We start from the raw sequence: 22,161 nt of genomic DNA, 5'->3' as shown, positions 1-22,161 counted from the left end.
ATGACTGCGCAGTTCTCATGTAAATTCATAATTGATTTACCCTGCTGCGCTACAATACCTGTTTGGTTAATAAGACACTGTTCATAACAAGCATTTAGAAAATCTCTTCAGATCCAGGTTGGGTATATTGCTAATTATTGTATATTGTTGAGTGATTTGGTGGGTTTTTGTTAAATGTGAGCCAAAATCGTCACAATTAAAAGAACCAAAGACTTAAACCACTTCAGTCTATGTGCACTGCATTTATTTAATACAATTGAGTTGAATTACTGAAATAAATTAACTTTTCCACAACATTTTAATTTATTGAGGTGCACCTGTATGTACATTTTCTAATTTTATATATCGAAAGAATAGATTTTGAGCCAGATAGATCTCAGAATTTTTTGTTTATTTAATTTTGTGTGTTTTTTGTAATTGTTATATTTATTATTATTATTAATTAAAGTACTTATTGCGCTCTTTTATATGTTCACTATACTGGTAAAAATTTGGGCATTAGTACGATTTTTATAAATTTTTTATTTTATTTTTTATTTTATTTTTTGAAAGAAGACTATTGTGCTCATAGTAAAATATTACAGTAAAAGTGTAATATTGTAAATATTATTACAATGTAAAATAACTGTTTGCTATTACTATCCATACAGAAAACAGCTGTGTACCTTCATATTTTTGTGTAAACTGTAGCATTTGTTTAAGATAAAAATATTTTTGTAGCATATATGTCTTTCCTGTCAATTTTGATGATATAAATATTGCATTTTATTGTTGTTTGCTGGAAGTCTTTCATATATGAATGCTAGATTATTATTTCCAATAACCCTTTTTGTAAACTGTAATCTCAAAGTGCATGTAAAAATAAATAAATAAAAAGATATGCATCAAAAAAAAAAAAAAAAAAAGTGTCATCATATGAAGTGCACTAGGCATTGCACAAGCAGAGACAGACGGTGCATGTGATGTTTTTATTTTATTTAATCTGCCCTCTGTTTTAGAGACTGGGACAGTGTTCCTGGCTGTTCCTCTTGCTGAAGATAAATGACAGATATGATCTCAGGACGTCCTCTGGATCACCCTCTCGCAAAGACATCCAACATCAGGACAGAGTTTGACTTTGCAGTCCACCTCTGTCTTCCACTCATGACTGGAGAAAATAAGGCAGGAGTGAGTATTAACAAACACCTAGCATCTATGTAAAACCAATTCTTTCTGATTTTACATCTAAAAAGTGAATTTATTATAAAGAGGTCAGTTTATAGATTTTGTTTCAGTAAATGTTTTTCAATGACTCCTGGGGTCAAATGTATTTGTATATTGAGTCGTACTCATGCACATCTGAATAAATCATCCAATGGCTGCTCAACTGATATGAATTTACAATATACTATGTGAATATATTTTCATGCTTTGCACCCATTCCCCATGAATTCATCTACATTTCTAAAGGACGTCTTGGTTAAAGTATGCACATATGTTTGAACCGTTAGCGCTGTGATCCGTGCTGATGTGATCCGGTGTGTGTGAGGGGTACGCTTGAGGACATGTATGCATGTTCATGAATGCTATTGTCTCTTTCTGATGTAAACAGGGCCTTATCTGCAGGTGAGATCATGCATCGCTGCTTTATCCTTCCATGCATCAAGCCCAACATTATCGGTGGGATTGGACATGCCACCGCATCGCTGGAAAGTACAGCGAATCATGCAAAAGCAGGTGAGATAAGATCACATCCCCTCAGGATTGGGTTTAGAGAACAACTAAGTTTTATTGTGTTCAGCATAAGTTCATTTGACACTTACAAGCATGTTTGTATGATTTCATCCATAGACCAATACTGTTAAGCACTGTATGTAAATAAAACATATGGTAAAAACTGTAACATAGGGAAATATTGATACAATTTAAGATAATCGTTTTATATTTTAATATATTTTGAAATCTAATTTATTTATGTTATGCAGAACTGAATTTTCAGCATCATTACTCCAGTCTTCAGTGTCACATGATCCTTCAGAAATCATTTATATGCTGATTTGATCAATAAATATTTGCTCAGTGTTGAAAACATTATATTTTTGTAGAAACATGATACTTTTTTCTTTAATATACAGGAAGTAAAAAAAAAAAAAAACTACAACATTTATTTGAAATTTAAATATTAAATTATAATCTATCTATTTTATCTATCTATCTTATCTTATCTATCTATCTATCTATCTATCTATCTATCTATCTATCTATCTATCTATCTATCTATCTATCTATCTATCTATCTATCTATCTATCTATCTATCTATCCTTTTTTATTCACACCGGTTTATTGTCATGGTGTTAATAATTAAGCTAAACCTGCCCCGTTATAGACACATATACGTACAAATGGGTTGGTTATTCCCTTCAAACATCATTCTCATGGTCTATTTCTGTCTAGGTAGGTGGTTCTTGGCCAGAACAAGCTTCAGAATAAACTTTACACAAGTACGTTTTGTTGAACAAGATTAGCTTTTGCATATATTAGTATGAGATAAAGATGAATGCGTTTCCTTTTTTGAGAACAGTAAATCACTTTTTGTAATCACTGTTCATTAGTTCATTCTTCAGTTCCGCCGTTGTGGGTGGATTGGGAATTAAAGCCAAAAAGTGGGCCAGAAAACAGCAACGACTTTTGTCAAATCAGCACTTAGGCTCTGAGCTCCAGGTGTAGGAGACCCTGAGAGTGTCCCACATGCAGAATGACAGCATTTAAAAATGTCAGTGCATTCAGCAACCTGTACTTCTAAAAGTTCTTTAATTGTCCGCTCAGGAACTGAAACTCCCTAATTACACACTTAACAATATGGCAAGGAATTTTCCTAAGGCTGTCAGCCTAATTCTGATTGGCTGAGATGACATTATATGCAAATTACAGAATGAGGTTACCATCTGACTGTGTCAGATCCACAGGTACCTTCCTCGCTCCCTAGTCATTCAGTGACTTAAAAATACAGTTTGTGTTATGAATGCACCTTTTTAGCTTTAGCCAGGCTTCCAAAGAATTCTAATGTGACATCTAGAACAAATGTAAATGAATTGGGATAAGCATTTGAATAGTTAATGCTTATTTTGGTAGTCCAAATTTATTTGGTCGTTCTATCAGACGCCATTTTTTCCTTTAATGGTCACAGTACAGTCACTGAGAGAAATCCTGGCTTCTATTTTGCACCTAATTAATGGTTTGTTTCTATATCACCTCCTTTAAAACTCATTTTTCTATGTCTCACTCCTTCTTTTCGTCCAGCGCACAGAATCTGGGCGAGTGTGACTCACACTCAGCGCTGCTGGAGTGTCTGCTGTCAGCAGTTCTGTCTTAGTGGGTGACAGGAGAGAAATAATGACAGGCAAGACGACATGCACTCGTACAGACACCTGTAAACAAACACCCACACACATACTGTAGCCATGCATGCTTAAGTGTAATGTGCATAGGTCGCACATGTGATTAAACTGCAAATGTGCCAAATAGTGTTTCCATCATGCATTTGGAAGATGCTGGTATCAAAAGCAAGTTGCATTGCATTCTGGGTATAGATTTTATAGATTCATGCATTCCCTGGAAATCAACTCGCGTCCTTCAAGTGCCACTGTATAGGAGTGATCTGTTTAACATGTAAGTGAAGACAAGAATACCATTTGCATATATAAGACCACGGTTATATGTTGTTGTAACCTGTAAGTATTTAATTCCTGTTCAGTTTTTTTTTCATGCATTACATTTATCAAATGTGACAGTAAATGCATTTATAATGTATTAAAATTTAACCCTAAATGTTATTTCAAATAAATGTGGTTCCATGGATTTTTCTATTCATCAACATAAAAAAAAAAAAAATGCAGAGGGGACTTAGAATAAGTTACAATTTAATATATATTAAAAGAGAAAACAGTTATTTTAAATTGCAATGATATTTGACATTATTTACTAAAAGTGCCATCATTTATTTATTTATTTCATGCAATTGCAGCCTTGGTCAGAATGTAAAAAAACACACAAAACACACACACACAAAAAAGGTCTCTGGAGTTTTTCCTACAAAAAAAAAAAAAAAAAAAAAAAAAGAGTAAAAAATAGTCAAAAGATATGCAATAATATATAGCACCCCAAAAAAACTGTATTTATAAATTTGATGAGAAATATTGATCTTTGTATTTTGACTTCAGCCTTTGATATCTTGACTAATCTTAGCACATATTGTTGAGATCCCTTGTAAAACTACTACATTATGTGAGATTACTGCCATCCTTTTTATGCCAGAAAAAAAAACAAAAAAAAAAACTAAATAAATAAATAATATTCTGGCTCCATATGCTTTCAATTTAATCTGTGCTATTATAACTTGGCTAATTTAAGATTCTTTTGTGTTGTGCTTCACATCCTGACCCATTTGTTTTGCTGCAGTCACTAGCACTTAACATCATTTTGTTAAGATGTAAACTATGACACATAAGAATCAACCAACGGCACAGAGAAAATGAGATGTTGTGACTCGATCCGTACATTAATTACTTCTTCTCTGTTCAGCGTTGCTTGTAGCATGACAACAGTTTGTCATCGCTGGAAATCCTGAGCCTGTGGGCAGAATCTCTCATCCAGGCATGAGTTTTCATCATCTTGCATTGTGCACATATTTCTGTGCAGTAAGGTCAGATATCGCATCATTTGGTTTTACATAAACTCTGGCCAAACAAAAACTGGCAAGTGAAAGAAAGGAAAGGCAACAATTAATGATTTATAATCCAGTCTCAGCAAATAGCATCTAACTTTATTTAAAGATTATAAGTGACAAATGACTAAATGTTAGTCTGTTCTGTTACTGTCTTGAAATATGCCTGAAGTACTTTTATTGTACTTTTTAGAGCTTAAGAGCTTCAGTTCACCTTTGATGTAACAGCATGGAAAAGAGCGATCAGAAATCGAATACAAGTACACAAACATCCAATCTCATATAGATTTGGTCTGTGACAGACATTTGTGATTTTTTTTTTTTTTTTTACACAGACCGCAGGAGGCCAACCAGAAAGTCCAGGACCTGCACTTTCATCTCAGAAGCTGAAAGAGAGAGAGACGGGTCTGAAGGACAAGAGGAGTGACATTGGGTATGTCTGGAATTATATACAACTTTCATGTGTTGACCGAAAACAGTACGCAGTGTGTATTCCCTGCACAGGATGCAGATTTCCTGTATGCAGGAAACACACAGGTGATCTACATCATTTGCCAAATTGCGCAATATGCAATGCACTTGACCTGACCTTCCATTTCCACTGGAAAATCTAGCATTCATTAGTGATTTATTCATAGTGTTTGTGCTACAGACATGAATGAATCAGACCGTGTGGTTTGTCCAGAAGAGGTGTGCAGTTACTCTTTGTAAAATGATTAGATTTACGCTTTCCATTTAATGGACAATAAAATCGGCGAAACATCCATCAGTCTAACATTGAAAGAGGGACCTAAGCAATATATAAAGACTTTAAGATGATGATCTACAGAGCCAGTAAACAACCACATATCATAGAAACATGCTTTAAAAAAAAAAAAAAAAACATAGTAAATGCATAGCAATGTGCTAAAAACACCTTGAATGTCCTAGCAACCTTATAGCAACTTCCTGGCAACCACCTATAACACTGAACTTTTTTTTTTGCATTGTAATGCACAACACACATTTTCTTCAATTAATAGATTAAAATATAAATAAATAAATAAATAATCTTTCATTTATCATATATTCATTAATGTTCCATATATATGGATAATGTATAACGTTTTATTTGTTGTAGTAGTAGTAGTAGGATTTATTTTATTTTATTTTATTTTCTTATATTTTAATTTATTTTATTTTACTGAAGTGGTTTTTGCCACTTTTATTCACTTTTATTTCCTCAGATATTGAATATTTGGATGGTCAAGGGGCTACGAGAAAGGAAAAGTTTAAAGTCATATCAGGAGCGATCCACAAAAAATCTAGTTCTAGTTGTATAAATATATTTATTTTGACATGTTTCATGTCATTTTGAATATGCATTGGGGCATAGATTAAGATAGCACTTGAGTGATTCTGTGAAGCTGTACTGCTGAATGAGTGCATTGCTAACCCGAATCATCATAATTTGCAATACTTGGATGAAACGTTTACAGATATGCAATATTATATGATGCTGTGAAGACAGTTTAATCAAAGACATGCAGCAATGAGAGAATCAAGTTTAGTGTAGTTTGATGTTCGTATGCACTCTGTAATGAGAACAGTAGTAAACATGCACGGTGCAATGGCACTTAAACTTTAATGCCCTGTGGAAAATGTATGAAACTCATTAGCAAAGGCTCAAATTTCTGTTGCAATCAGCTGAAAAATACAGCAAGTGTTTTACAACTATGACCTGCTATGAATGTTTGTTTTTTATTTTTATTTTTTTAATATTATTATTGTAAAACAAAACCTTTTTTCTCTCTCTTGCACTGAAATTTCAGTGGTTATGTATAGGGTTATTTGAGGTCCCTTGGTAACCTTTAATATCTCTTTTAGACTTTTATTTACGCTCTGTATGGTATATGAGGAAACATGTTTGTGTAAATTATGTCCTTATTGGCTATATAAGCCACTTAAAAAGCAAACTTCACTGCAATAAAGCCGAAATACTTTCTTTTCTCCCATGAGTTAAATATAAAATCAATTTGTGATGTCAAAACAACAGATTAACCACTGGGATTAGTGTTGGTCATTAACTGATTTGCTTACAAGAGTAATGTAAAAGAGACTGCATGAATCTTCTTTTTCTTGTTTGTTTTGCTAAAAAAAAAGCCTAGAAGAACTACAGATGAAATGTATATTTATGTCATTATTTACTCATTGCCATGTTCTTCCAAACCTGTATGACCTTTAGACATTTTATACCACATTGATTTATTAATTAATTAACTTTAAAGTTATTCTTCCATTCCTTTTAAGAAAATACTCAAATATGTTTGGACACAAATTTTGGGTATGCAAACTTTTTCATTTTAGTTTACATAAAACAACAACAACAAAAGTTATCCCTAATTGCTTTCTAAATAGCAGGTTTAAAGCAATCAAAGCATCCGCCACAAGCACATAGAGTTTATTCAACAGATTCACAATAGGAGAGACTTTAATACAGTGCAATTTCATGGTGCTTTGTGTTGTGTAACATCACAAAGAACTTAAAAACACAGTACAGAAACCAGACTGTGCTCAGCTGAGGTTCTCGGATGCTCTGTATTGATTTCTTGAGAAATGAATGTGCTTCTTTTCTCAGGCTGTTTACTGTAAACATCCACGGACCGTGAGGATCCTACGGTCATTGTTGGATTTGGATCCGGGGGGGTTGTCCTGTGCACCTTCCCCTAACACCTAATTAAACGCACCCAGCGGTGCATGGGGGAGGAAGCGGAACAGAGATGGGGTTAGCTGGTCAGGGGCCGGGACAGTACGTGGTGGGCCTGGGTGAGCTGGAGGATGCAGCTCATAAATCCCCCTCCTCATCCCTGCAGGAGTTCCAGGCGTGAACTTTCAGGGGTTTGCAGAGCAGAACAAGCTCCCAGGCAAGTTCATCCCTCACTGAGTGAAGATTTGTCCAGCCAGCCACCAGACTCCCAGGCCTGGCCAAACACAAACAAAACCACAGCCAGAGTTTGGGTGGTCACTTGGCTGTTTGTTGGAGCATTGTGGTAAGTGCCAGCAGAACAATAATTTCATTTCATTTCATTTTTATTATTAGTTGTAGTAATAGTCAAAGTAGGAGTAGGATTTGGATTCATTCATTCATTCATTCATTAATTTATCTTGATGGAAATTTCTTAGTACACATTTCTTGGTACACAGTCTCAAGGCTTTGACTATTGACTGTTTGGAAGTTTATTAGTATACACTGAAATATGTATTAACTAAAAAGTAATACATTCATTTAACTTTCTTTTTTAATTCAAGTTTTATTATTATTATTATTATTATTATTATTATTATATTTTAAAGTGTTTTTGTCACTTTTATCACTCCTCTTAAATTACCAAGGTTTTGGCTTTAGACTATTTAGATCATCATCAAAAAAATAAAAAAAAAAAAATAAAAAAAAAAATAAAAAAAAATAATGAAAATACATTAATTGAGATTATTATTATTATTATTATTATTATTATTATTATTATTATTATTTTCATGTTTAATTACTGTTATTTGTTTTCCACATTTATTAACTTTAATGTCTCGACCGGTGTACAGTCTCAAGGGTTTTGTACTGAATAATTGAAATGAAATGGGAAAACTAAGAGTCTGTGTGTCACAGGAGTCATCCAAAAATGGCAAAACATCCACTTTTTGATAATGGAAAATGTATCTTTCTTACAAAAAAAGAAAAAAAAAAGTGCAAAAGAAGATTATTCACTCAAAAAATATTTTGTCAGAATACATGATTGCTTTTAATTGGCTTTTTAATCAGTGCAAGATGCATTTGAGATCAATTAGCAGGGGCTAACAGGGCAATTCTAACCAGCTAACAGTTACCCATTGGTTTTTAGTAACATCGATGATTAATGAAAGACAAATTGTGTTCTTTTTGATTGCCATGGTGCTTTTGCAGATTCAAATCTGGCTTGCAACATGTCCAAATCCTGTTTCCCATTTTCCTTTCCCTGTCCTTCTCAGCTGCATTTGTTTAAAAACATCCACAGATAAAATGCAAGGTGTTCTTTTCTTCATCATTAAATCTAGATTGTTCTGTACTTTCCTCACTGTTTATCGACATTTCAGAATCCCAAATGGTGAATTCTGAAGTTTTTCCTCTAGTCAGAAAAGTTGATATTAAAAATGCACTCAAGAAGACTATTGATTTATTATCTGACATTAAAGCAGGCTGAATTTAACTTTCTGTCTCCAGCTCTCCACTCCTGTCATCTTAAACAGAATTATGACATTGTTAATGAGTAATGGATGAAGAGGAGAGTGCACGTATCCCATTGTCTCCTGGGAAGATTGAAATCTCGCAGAATGAACCCCTTTTCTTTGTAGTGTTTGAGTTAAATGAAAATGTGTGTACGTGTTAAGAATAGTAGTGTGGTTGTATATATGTATGCAGGGAGATTTTATATAACTCTGGGAATGGTTGATCATACACAAATAGGAGAGGCCGTTGGGTCGATTATTATACATATGCATGATCATGTACATTTTTAATGCATGTAACGCTCTTAAAACACCTTTATTCAAACAAACCTCGGCTTTAATTCTGTGTGATAAGATTTGTCCTTCATAGTCTTTGCTCAGAGTCAAAAAGGAAATTTTTTGCATGAAATTACCAAATGCCTGAAATCCTATTTGTCCGAAAGTGTGCAAAATTGTATCCAAATGCACTAATTTTCACCCACTTCTTCCTTATATAGGAAGTGTGTGACCATAATGTTGTAAAATTGCAGCAAAATACTGTAAGTTTGATTGGTCACGACCTTTGACATCCACAGTACAATATATTGAATTTGTTTTCTCTTTCTCTTTAAAAGTTGCTGAGACTGTTTTCTATCTTAACTCTGCATATGGTAAGCTGCATTTTATTATTTGCATTTAGCTTCGGATTCCTTCCCTATTAAAAGCTGACCCGTTTTGAACCGCTGCATTAGCAGATCTATCTTTAATGGATGTCCGTGCTGTAAGAAGGTGAAATATCTCTGCATCGTTAGTTTAGAGGAATATTTCATAAACAACAATGGCTTTTAACATAAAGGAATATAGTCCTGTGATTTTACACTGTTAGGATTTTTCTCATAGCTCTCTCTATTACTTGTTTACAATGCTTTAACCTCCGAGAGCCCTCCCACCCCCGTGTTGATTGGCAGTCATTCTTGTTATTTGTGTTGTAAGAGATACTCTCACCTCTTAATATCTAATAAATGCTTGGCTTTAATGTTGTCCTTCTGAAATGTCCACTCAAGACATCCATTAAGTTGTCGACCTTGAAAAAATTATGCAAGTTGAGAACTCACTAAGAGAGACTCTTGAATGGAGTTATCTATGTGCAAGTAGTCTAACAGCTTTTTATCTTTATGGTTTGATGGCATCAGCACATTTAGGGTTTAAAGGAATATTCCAGCTTCAGTGCAAGTGTTTTTTCTTTTCTTTTTTTCTTTTCTCATCATTTTCATTTGACAGACAGCCTTTGAAGCTGCCATGAAAAGGTATAGGAGTCATTTTTTCTTCCATTTTAAAAGTTAAGTATATTATGCTGTTGTTGCCCTAACTTTACATGATGGGTGCCATCAGAATGATAGTTCAAACAGCAGATTAAAACATCACAATAATACACAAGCCACACCACTTCAGTCCATCACATAACATATTGTAAAGTGAAAAGTGTTTTTGCAAGAAACAAATCCATCAAGGTGTTTTAACTTTAATCCATCGCTTCTTGCCAAGATACGAGTCCATAATCCAAAATAACACTTCTTCTATTAAAATAAGTAAATAAATAAACAAACAAAATCCATCTCCTGTTGTCTTCTCACATCAAAATCCACCCGCATATTTGTTTAAGAGATGTTTTGGACTGTTTCACTTATAAACATTTCTTAATCTGAGCATATTTCTCTCCCTATTCAGATAAGATGACATTTTATTTGGAGAAAGTGATATTAAGCATAGTGGACTCGTATTTTATGTGGAATCAACGGTTTGAAATTAAAATCTTAAGGTTTGTGTGTTTTTTAGAAACAAATCTATAATTTTCAAGGTTGAAATGCAAAACTTTTCGCATGGGCGTTTCCAGTCTGACGCAAGATTGGAAGTCAACGGAACGAAAAGTGCAGTGTGACCGCCCCTTGAGATCAACAAATCCCTCCCACGGACATTAAAAGCAACCTGCGGAAACAATGTTAAAGTAGCCCAATTTCACGAGAAAACTGCGGACTTGGGAACACTATGAAGATGGGAACACTAGTTCATTTTCAATTAAAGGGGACATGCACATAAACAGAGAGTTTTGGCTCATACCCTAAAAGTGGCAATTTCAAGAAGTTATTAAAAATGATCTGTGGTGTATTTTAATATAAAACTTCACATACACACTCTGGCGACATCAGAGAACAATTTAAAATATTGTATCAATGCATTCTATGGCACCTTTAAATTGCAACTTGATCTTGCGCTCAATTTTCCTGCTTCTTTCAGTGGTTGTGGTTCATGGATGCTGACCTTTTTATGTTTCCCCAGAGCTGCAAAGTATGTCTGCAGTAGTGAAGTAGGGTTGTCTAGGGAGAAAGAATTGAATTGACACAACTTCTGCGCTCTGTGCTGTTCTGTTGCTGACAAATATAGGGATTTATGAACATGCACTGTGTGTCCTTGGCAAACTAGTCAGGCAACAACAGAGAAACTGGGAGAGAAGCACAGGAGACAGAAATAAACTCCTAATCTGTGTAATATCTCTCCTCTGCCCTTCTCTAAACATTACCACCTGTTCCTCCTGCTAACATCCAGTGTATGGGACTGTGTTTTGCCCAAAAAGACTACTTGCTAGAGTTGCTACTCCCCTTCTTGGAGGTCCAGAAGACATTCAGGAGGCCGCTCGGGAGTATAATGGTTTGGGTTTCCAAGGAGATATTGTCTCCCACTCACTTATTGCTCATATTCACAGCAAGAGATCGATATCTTTAATGCAGGATTTTTCTTTTTTTGGGGGGTGGGGGTGTTATGGGTGGAGTTTCAAAATGTTTAGAGCACCACTTAAATTAAAAATAAAATAATAAAGTATTATATTGTAACATTTTATATATTTTTTAGAAATATATAATTTAATATTACAGCCACTGAATAATACAATATTGTTTAAATTTTAATACTAATCATTTTAAAATTATATATTTTTACATTTATATTTTTATATTTTTTGCATATAATATTTTATATTATATTTTTAGTTTATTTTTCTTTCTTTCTTTCTTTTTCACAATATTTTGTCTAGATCACAACAAATTTATAAATAAATAAATGCATATATACAGTAAATACTTTTTTTTCTGCGTAAAAAATATTTTATATTACAAATAATTGTTCTTCATATTAGAAATTCCCTTTTAAAAAGCACCAATTTTGAGTAGGTTGTAGTTGATGAATGTAGGTTCACATCAGGATTGTTAGAGCTGTTGTGTGTTTGTTGCTCTTTCTTTATATTCAGGTCTTTGTCTTGACATTTCAAGTATTTTCTCAGTATTCGTCTGTGATTTCATCACAAAGCTGATCCCCAAACATCGTGAGACGACACACCAAACAAAACTCCAACAAGCGCATTTGATCGTTCGGTTCACTCTGGTCTGTTTTCAAGAACCTGAAGGGTTCCTGCCTACATCACATTAGCAAGCAATCTGCTTCACAATCTGTGCTTGGACTTCAAGCATTGCCGAGTTCTGTCTGGAAATCAAGCTCCCTCCGAAGGGCCCAACTGACATATGAACTGAAACCTTGTAATTTAAATTTTTTACAGTACGCCTCTTCAGCTGTTGGAATGGCCCTGCTGTGCAGTGAGAGGAGGTTTGGGAACGTTAGCATTCTTTATGCTTGGTCAAATACCTGTTACGGCGCATAGTGCTGTTGTGTTATGAAGCATTGTGTAACTAATGATGTGTATGCAGTAAGTCAGACGCTGAGAGGAAACAGAGTGTGGGTGTGAGTATGTATGCTTGTCTGCAATTATAAGATATTTTAGATCTTGTACTGATGCCGATGGAGGAATCAGAGCTGGAATGGTTCAGATTCTCTGTTCCCTAATGCTTTGTTGCCTACAAAGGAAGCATGAAGTGGAAGCTCATGTGTGACTCATTTGAAATGGTCTTCATGAGTCGTTCTTCAGTTAAATGTCATTTATTTATTTATTTTTGTCCATGCGAGATTTTGTGAACTTTCTGTTCATCAAATAATCCTTTTTGTTTCATGAGCAGTATGTTCCGCTGAAGACTGGAGTAATGTCACAGGAATAAATAAAAATGTTCTTTTAAATTGTAATAATATTTCACAATTATACTGTTTCATACTCTATTTTCGATCAAACAAATGCAGCTTTGGTGAGTAGAAGACACTTTTCTTTTCATAAACATTTTGCCGTCCCCAAACTTCTGAACAGTTATGTATGTAGATGAAATTTGTTTTAATGCTTCATCAACTGTTTATACTATACTACTGTAAAGATAATTCACTATAACAAAAAAAATATATAATAATAATAATAATAATATGTATGTATGTATCTTTCCTGTTTCCTCCCCCTGTGTGTCAACGTTAATTGACTATGTTAAATAGATGCACAGCCTCAGTGTGTTTGCTGAAGCGAGCTCTGATCTGACACTCCTGCATGGGGAAATTATCCAGGCTGGTTATGACACACTCCACTGATCCAGGGTCATCTGGAAGCTCATAAAATAACCTCGACCACCTCCAAGACTTTCAGCATATGGCCCGTTTGACCCTCAAGGGCACAAATACTCAGAAAAGCCTCAATATGTTCAAGGATCTGCTGATGAAGAGTCCTGACTTGTGAATTTTAGATCCCTCAGCTCATTTGTTAAGCTTGTCACTCAAAGTGAGAAGCGTTTGAGCTTAAATAGGCTCATAAAGCGGAGCAGCTTCGTAATTCCTTGGCTTCTGAAACAACAACGAAGGTATGTGAGTGTTTTGACTGTTTTTGGAAAAACAATTGTCTTCTGATTGAATGTTACAGTATTCCAAGAACGGTAAGTTGTAAATAAACAAAAATTACTGGATTATGTTTTACTAGCAATTTATGAGTGAAAATTGTTTCCTAAACCAAATCGTTGTGTTTGCTTGTTAAATAGTTATTACCTCTTATATCCAAGCTTAAGAATGTTCATAATGCTAACAGCTATTATCTTTATACTAATTGCACTGTGGCACATTTTAATGTGATCTGAGACTTGAGAGCTATGATAAAGTAAAACAATTTATGTCAGTAAGATTTTTATTTTCTTTTTATTTATTTTTTTTTAAGCCTACTTTTATTCAGCAAGGATGCGTTAAATTTCTCAAAGGTGACAGTAAAAGACATTTATAATGTTCCAAAAGATTATTAGGTTCTTATAAATCCAAAAGGTTCTTGTAAAATAAATGAATGAATGAATAAATAAATAAATAATCATGGATTCCACATAAATATGAAGTAGCAAAAAGTTTTTCATCATTGATAGCAATGATTTTTTTTAAAGCAGGAAATCATCACGTTAGAATGATTTCTGAAGGATCATGTGACACTGAAGACTGGAGTAATGATGCTGAATGATCACAGTGATATATTCAATATACGAAAAAATAAAAATCAAATCAATGAGGTATTAGTTAAAAAACATTTACTGACCCCAAACATTTGAGAAGTAATGCATTATTTTCTGTTAACTTGAATATAATACAGTAGGTATTTTTTTGTCCCTCTATGTTGTTTTATTTTTCCTTGGACCTTAACTTTCTTCAAAATAACTCTATTTGTGTTTCATCCAAGAATAAAATATGGATTTGGAACCATATGAGGCTAAGTAAATGATGTATGATCCATTTTGGATGAACAATTCCTTTAAACACCGGTTGAGATCCAATACTTTCTGTAAACATTCGACTTTTTTGGCTGTGATACGATTAAGGTTGAAGGTTTTTGCAAAGCACAGGGTAAGAGTGGTTAAAGATGTATTTAGGCGGCAGAAAGATACCCAAAACCTTGCCATGCTCAGAAAGTTTGACATTTATGTTCACAGGAAGAAGCTGGTGGGAGCAAACCGCTGTGGTGATGAGGTGCTATTTTGCACTGATAAAAAATATGAGCTTTATATTCATAGCAAGCATATAATTATAAACTCTTCCAGCTTGGCCCTTAATGAATAAGGGAGGAAGGGTGAAAAGCTCAGAGAGAAACATCAAAAGCTTTCCACACAGCACTCTATGGCTCAGAGCTGCCCACACGCACAGGCATTTCCATCTCTGCGCCCATAGCATCACACCCTTTACTCATCCACCCAGATCCAGCCGCCTCAGCCAATCACAGAGCAGCACTGTGACCTGCTGTTGCCCCCATCCTGCCCACAGCCAATGATCTCATCCCCCTCGGTGGATCCCGCCCACTTCTGGTGCCTCTGCTGCGCTTGCCCGAGGTCACTGGGATTTCTAGCAATTACCACTCTTTCTTTTCACCGTTCTGCATTCCATTAAAGCTTTATTTAGCACAACGTGTTCAGATGGGGGTGAGAGGATGTTCTCGGGGTGCTTGCTCTAGCAGTTTGTTCAAATAAATGCAGAATCTTTTTTTACCAAAGTCCCCCCTACAAGATAATTTTGTACACTATCTACTTGAACGGGGAAAGTTGAAAACCTCCAAAACTGTCTAGATTGTATTTAAAAAATAACAATAATAGATGTATAGCCCAATACAACTTTATGAGTAGAGTTAAATAATAATAAATTATTATTATTATTATTATTATTATTATTATTATTAATAATAATAATAATAATAATAATAATAATTATTATTATTATTATTATTATTATTATTATTATTATTATTATTATTAGTAGTAGTAGTAGTAGTAGTAGTAGTAGTATTGTTATTCTTATGCTGATTGGATCTACACAATTACATAAAGAGTTTATAAAGACATTATGATAATAAATAATAAATACTATTCTTTTGCACATTCTATTCATAAAAGAATACTGTCAGTAAAGAAAAGGAAAAAAGTATCGGTGTTAAGCAGCACAGATGTTTTCAACATTGATTACACACATATATATATATATATATATATATATATATATATATATATATATATATATATATATATATATATATATATAATTAAATATGAATAGTTTATTCACTTTTCCAGTTGTATTTTTTTTTTTTTTTCATCAAATATATACAGCCTTGGTGAGCAAATGGACGCTTCCTTCAACACTATCAAAATATCTTAAAACTTTTGAATGGTAGTGTATGTATGTATTTATTTATTTACCCATTTATTTTCTTATAGCTTTTTTTCTTTTCTTTTCTTATGTTTTATACTGTCTTTAAGTCTTGACCTCAATGATGTCCTCCCAAACTTCTTGTTCTCCCTCACAGTGCAGGTTTGCAGGGACACGGGGAGATGGTTTATTGTCTTATTGGGGTGCTGAGCATTCGGCGCTGTGCCTTTTCCTGTTGGATGGAGCCCTGCAGGGAAATCAGGAAGGAATCAGTCTAATCCAATGAGCCTGCTGTATCTCTCAACTGTGCCAATGAACAGAGTGAACACACTCACATACACACATACACATAGAGCAACGCTCCATCAATCCCTCTGTGTCCCTCAGCTACTCTATCTTCCTCTGTCTCCTTGATTCTCTCAGAGTACACCTGTTTATTCTCCAACCATCTTCACTCTTTTTTCCCTCTTCCTCAGGCTAAACTCAAACACCATTGGAAGAGAAGAAGACAAACCAGCATCTGACTTCAGTGTGGTGCTCTCGAGGTAGAGTAGTGGTCTTCAACCATCTACAGATGTCCTTTATGTCATCTGAAGTTTCAGAATGGAAATCATCCCATGCAGATAATGCAGATTCTGAAGAAAAACATAATGTTTGGAACAAGTGGTAAGTTCTAAATGACTTTCCTTCCAAATTCATTGGGTTTTTGGTACTAAAGCTTCTGGTAGGGTGAGATCAGATACATGAACACATATAAGCTTTCACACCTTCACGTTTAAGCTCCTGCTCAGCATGGAAAACATGGCCGAAGGTTCATTCTTGTCAATCACAGATGACTAAGCAGCACCCATTGGACGGAAAATCCCTTTCTGGCAAGGGCATCGTGTGTAATTGATGACAGTTGGATGATTATCTGTCAATCAAATATATAGAGAGGGTGGAGCTAGGAGACGGTGGAAAGAGCACTTTAGCTGATGTGTGACATTGATGGTGGGTTATTACTCATAATCATTTATCCATTGACAGGTTGGCCTTTGAAAGTCGAAAAAAGCCTTAAACTTTTATTTCACAACTTTAAAATATGTTATCATCTTTAAGAAAATAACATAGTTTGTTCCAATTCATCAGATTCTTAAAAGCTATATAAATAATAAGACAAAACATTCTTAGAGTAATGTTTATGCAATGTTCTTAGAACTTCATAAATATGTGCATGTGTTCTTATAACGCAGAGAGAAAACATTTTTGGAACATCCTTATGCTGTAGTTTTTACTTGATGAACATTCTAAGAACGTTTTTTGTAACCTTATTCTAATTACGTTGAACACTGGACATTTTAATGTTCTTAGAATAGTAAACATAAATGTTCAAACAACATTATATTATTGATGGAAAAACTTCATAATAGTAGAATTTTGTGATAAACATTTTTGTAACATTTTAATGATATTCTGATCATGACTTGAAAGAAATCTTTACATATTAATGTTCTTAGAATATTAAGATAAAACATGTAAAAGCATTATATTTTGGGTGAAAATAAAGTTATTAGAAACGGTTTTCTTTCTCTTTTTTGTAACTTGCATAACATAACCACGGCAAGAAAACTGAAAATTTCAAGCTTTTAGAAACATTTCAGAACACTGTATGCTGGGAAGTGTTACTGTAGGTTGATTTGTTGCATAAATTACTGGGAAAACACTATTGTGAAGTAAACTTTACTGTGCTGTTATGGTCTTTTAAAATGACCTGGTAATAAATAAATAAATAAATTAAATAAATAAATAAATAATAAAATAAATATTTTGGCTTGATGGCATTTAAAGGCTAATAGTGGTCCATTGATTTGAGTGATTTTGGCAACTTATTCTGATGTTTGTGTAGAATTGATTATACAGTATATTATGCTGTTTAATGTGTATGTTATTTACTGTATGCTGTTAGTGATATAAGATCCAACCATCGGGAATTCTCTTTATATTTAGATGCTTTTGGTTCATCAAATCAATCATAATTGCTTTTTAATAAGATATTTTGGTGGCAGTTTATTCCTAATAGAGATGTATTGGGGGCAGAAGCAGATGTGGTTGTTGATTATTTTTTCTACATTAGACAACTTTAATGGCTTCTAAACAGAAAGAAAATCTGGGAACTGTGTTGTTTTGGTATAGTAATGATTATATTAAATAATCCATCCAGGGATATCTCATATATTTGTATTTAAACTGTTGGGAAAAACTATCTGCAATGACAGCACAGTAATCACAGTAATAAGGAAGCACTGTACCTGTGGTTATTTTCTTCATATTGCAAAAGAAATATGATTCACTATGAAGAACTTTAGTACATTTTCATAAGGGCTTGTACAAAGTAGAATTGAGGACTTTAAAGTCTGGACCTCCATGAATTATAGACCAAGCTTTCAGTTTTCCTCCTGTGTTTTGTTTTAATGATCTTTGATCATAAAAAAAAAAAAAAAAAAAAAAAAAAAACCTGGCCTTGCTTGGCCTTCAGATATTCCAAGAGATGACTTGAATCATTAAGTGCCAGATGAAAGGAAAACAATATTTGTTAAGGAGTAGGAAACAAACATCTTCAGCATGGTGTCAGTAACTGTAATCTGTAACCAGTAATCTATCTGTCTGTTCTATCTGTCTGTTCTGTCTATCTGTCTATCTGTCTATCTGTCTATCTATCTATCTATCTATCTATCTATCTATCTATCTATCTATCTATCTATCTATCTATCTGTCTGTCTGTCTGTCTGTCTGTCTGTCTGTCTGTCTGTCTGTCTGTCTGTCTGTCTGTCTATCTATCTATCTATATATCTGTCCATCTGTCCATCTATCCATCTATCCATCTATCTATCTATCTATCTATCTATCTATCTATCTATCTATCTATCTATCTATCTATCTATCTATCTATCTATCTATCTATCTATCTATCTATCTGTTTTATCTATCTGTTTTATCTATCTATCTATCTATCTATCTATCTATCTATCTATCTATCTATCTATCTATCTGTCTGTGTCTATCTATCTATCTATCTATCTATCTATCTATCTATCTATCTATCTATCTATCTATCTATCTATCTATCTATCTATCTATCTATCTATCTAGTTTTTTCATTTGTTATTCAGTAACTGATAACATGATCCGTTTTCTTCTGTTGCTTATAAAGGAGGTATTGAGATTAAATTCTTCTGATATCATTGGGGAAATATTTATACTGAGGTATGTGATTATCGTCTGTATTGAAAGTAGCTTTCATGGTTCATCTCAGTAATTCAGCTTCTCCATGTGCCAGTATAATGGTCGATTTGTTCCACATTAGAGAGTTATATGATATTTTGGAGAATAAGTCAATAAGTGTAAAAACTCAATTGATATTGCATGTTAACAGTCTTATGGTTTGTTTTGATACACGTCTCATCATTGTTTAGGTGAACCGCAGCTGCTAATGCTTCTATAAGCAGGGCAAAGAGTAATGAAGATAGCGAAGCCTTGTCTTGTTCCTCGCTAAAGTGTAAATTGTTTTGATATAATTCCATTAGTAACGACAGTTGCCCTAGGTGAGAGATAAAAAGCATTGATCTGCTGGGTAAATGACTCCCCAAAGCCAAACTTTCTTAGTGTCGCAAAAAGGAAAGTCAGTTTTACTTTCAAATGCTTTTTCTGCATCTAAATTTTATTGATTTTAGAAATATTTAATGAAATAGATGTTTATTAGGAAATGAGGCTGTATCTAAAAATGAATATCTGTTTTATGATAAATGTTTTTATGATGTATAGTGTGTAATTTACTACTGTACATACACTGAAGATGCTGGTTATTTATTTATTTATTTATTTATTCTTCATTTATCTGCTGAATATCTGTTGCTATTGATTTAATTTTGTTTGTTTGTGGTTTCAATGACTCATGTCATGATTTAGTCTGATTCCACCTCCTCCGCCCCCTGTATTATTTGGTTTTGAACTGCATACCATTTGCAGAACTGTGCATCAGGAAAGTTTCAAAGTTTGACAAGTTTCAACTTCAGTTTTAAACCTTTAGACATCTCCAGAATCTTATCATCTCTCTCTCTCTCTCTCTCTCTCTCTCTCTATCTATCTATCTATCTATCTATCTATCTATCTATCTATCTATCTATCTATCTATCTATCTATCTATCTATCTATCTATCTATCTATCATTATACTTTTAACTCTCAATGTATTTTGGTCTATTTTGTAACAAAACATTTCTAAAAATGGCATTGTTTTTAAAAAGGGAGCAAAAGGAAAGTTCTTTCAAAAAATATTCGCAAAAAATATAAATAAATAAATGAATACATAATAGCAACAATAATAGTAATATATATGTTACATGTTATTTGTTAGGGTAATTTTGGACCCATGAAGGTTTTTTTCCCCCCACATCTCAAATTCTTTTGGGGCTGAATCTTGTAAAATGATTTACTTTTATGTTGTTTTGATGTTTTGGAATGAATAAAATGTAGGATTCATAAATCATATATATATATTTTAGCAATCATGAGTTATGAAGTTTTAATTAAATTATGTTAATTAAATTCCTTTCATTCCACAATGTACTGTAATTCTCAGATTTTATGTTCTTAGGAATTCCATACAATGATATATTGAAATATGATTTCTATTTAATATAGAAAAAAATACACATATAATTTACATCATAGTTATTTTATTATTATTATTTTTGATTTCAAACAATTTCTCAATTTATTTTTATTTTTTTGACCAAAACAAAGTCAATGCAGTATAACCATGGTAATAACTTGGTGAAACACTTTTTTCCTATTCTTTTTTTCCCTATTAATAAGAAGTTGATCAGATGTGTTTTATATGAAATAGGGTTTTATTTTAAAATATTAAGTTATGACTGTTTATAACCAGATTCTTCGGGTCCAACTAGACCCAGGAAGCAAACAAAATACATACAGATTTTGAGCGCATTATGAGGGTTAAGGCAATGGTTCTCAAATTTGTTTTTGTCAAGCCCTGCTTTGTCACATTCTTTTGGTTTTTGTCCCTTTCTGCTGAATCCTAGAAACAACTTTTTTGAGAAAAATATCAACAATGCTGAATATGTGTTTTCAGTTCTCAGTGTCTGAATTCCAACCCATTCTCACTCCAAAGGCGTCAAAAACCGAAGCATGGTCAAGCGCCCCTAGCGTCACTTTTATGACGCCAAATGTGCCTCTCGGCGTCGAATATCGAAGCACTACGACCTTCATTGCTTTCAATGGGAAACTTTTGGCGTCAGAATTTGACACGAGGACATGAGATGTTTATCGCTATGAAGTCACGTTCAAGAAGTCTCATTCAGCACACATCGCGATACTTGCAATCAGTTCCACAGTTTGGGTGAGTAGTCGTATATACGCTCTTTTAATGCCTTTTATAAAATGTATTCTGTCTTATTTATTAATCAAATTAGTGCCATATGTTTAATCGCTGTATTATATCGGTCATCCGCGGCTGTCTTTGAGTTTCATTGCGTTTAAATAAATGAACACAGCTGCTAATTAGTCTGATTAAACTCTATCTGTCACGTGACGTGCCATAGACCTTCGAACAGTTTTATATTATTATTAATTTCAGGATTAATGATGTAAGTTGTATTTGTAGTAAAATCATGGTAATCACGACACTTACAATAGTAATAAATGAAATGTGAAGTTAAAACACAGTAAACAGGACATTAGTAACTGTAACTCTAGTTTTACTATGGTATATTAATAATCAATACAACAATACAATAATCACCAAACCAGCTATGTTTGTATCACTGTAATGTTAGTGTTTTTATGTGCTTTTATATGACAGATATCACAGTAATCATATGTTCTGTACCATGCTTTTAATACCTTTTAATGTAAATCCCCCCAAAAAAAATCAAATTAAAAATAAATAATAAAACATGTATTTTTCCATTTTGCAGTTCATTCATATCAGTTTATATTTATATATATATTTATATATATTTATTATATCTAAATATTTTGCTCACAGATCATTATTAACATTCTTTATATAATTCAATTTTATTTACTCTCCCCATTTTATTATTTTTATTTTTATTTTTAGCTGAAAAGACATAAAGGCAGTCAGCCCAGTGGTGTTT

Source organism: Carassius auratus, chromosome 18 (assembly GCF_003368295.1).
Source record: "Carassius auratus strain Wakin chromosome 18, ASM336829v1, whole genome shotgun sequence".
NCBI lineage: Eukaryota > Metazoa > Chordata > Actinopteri > Cypriniformes > Cyprinidae > Carassius > Carassius auratus.
Note: the sequence above shows the minus strand (reverse complement) of the source record.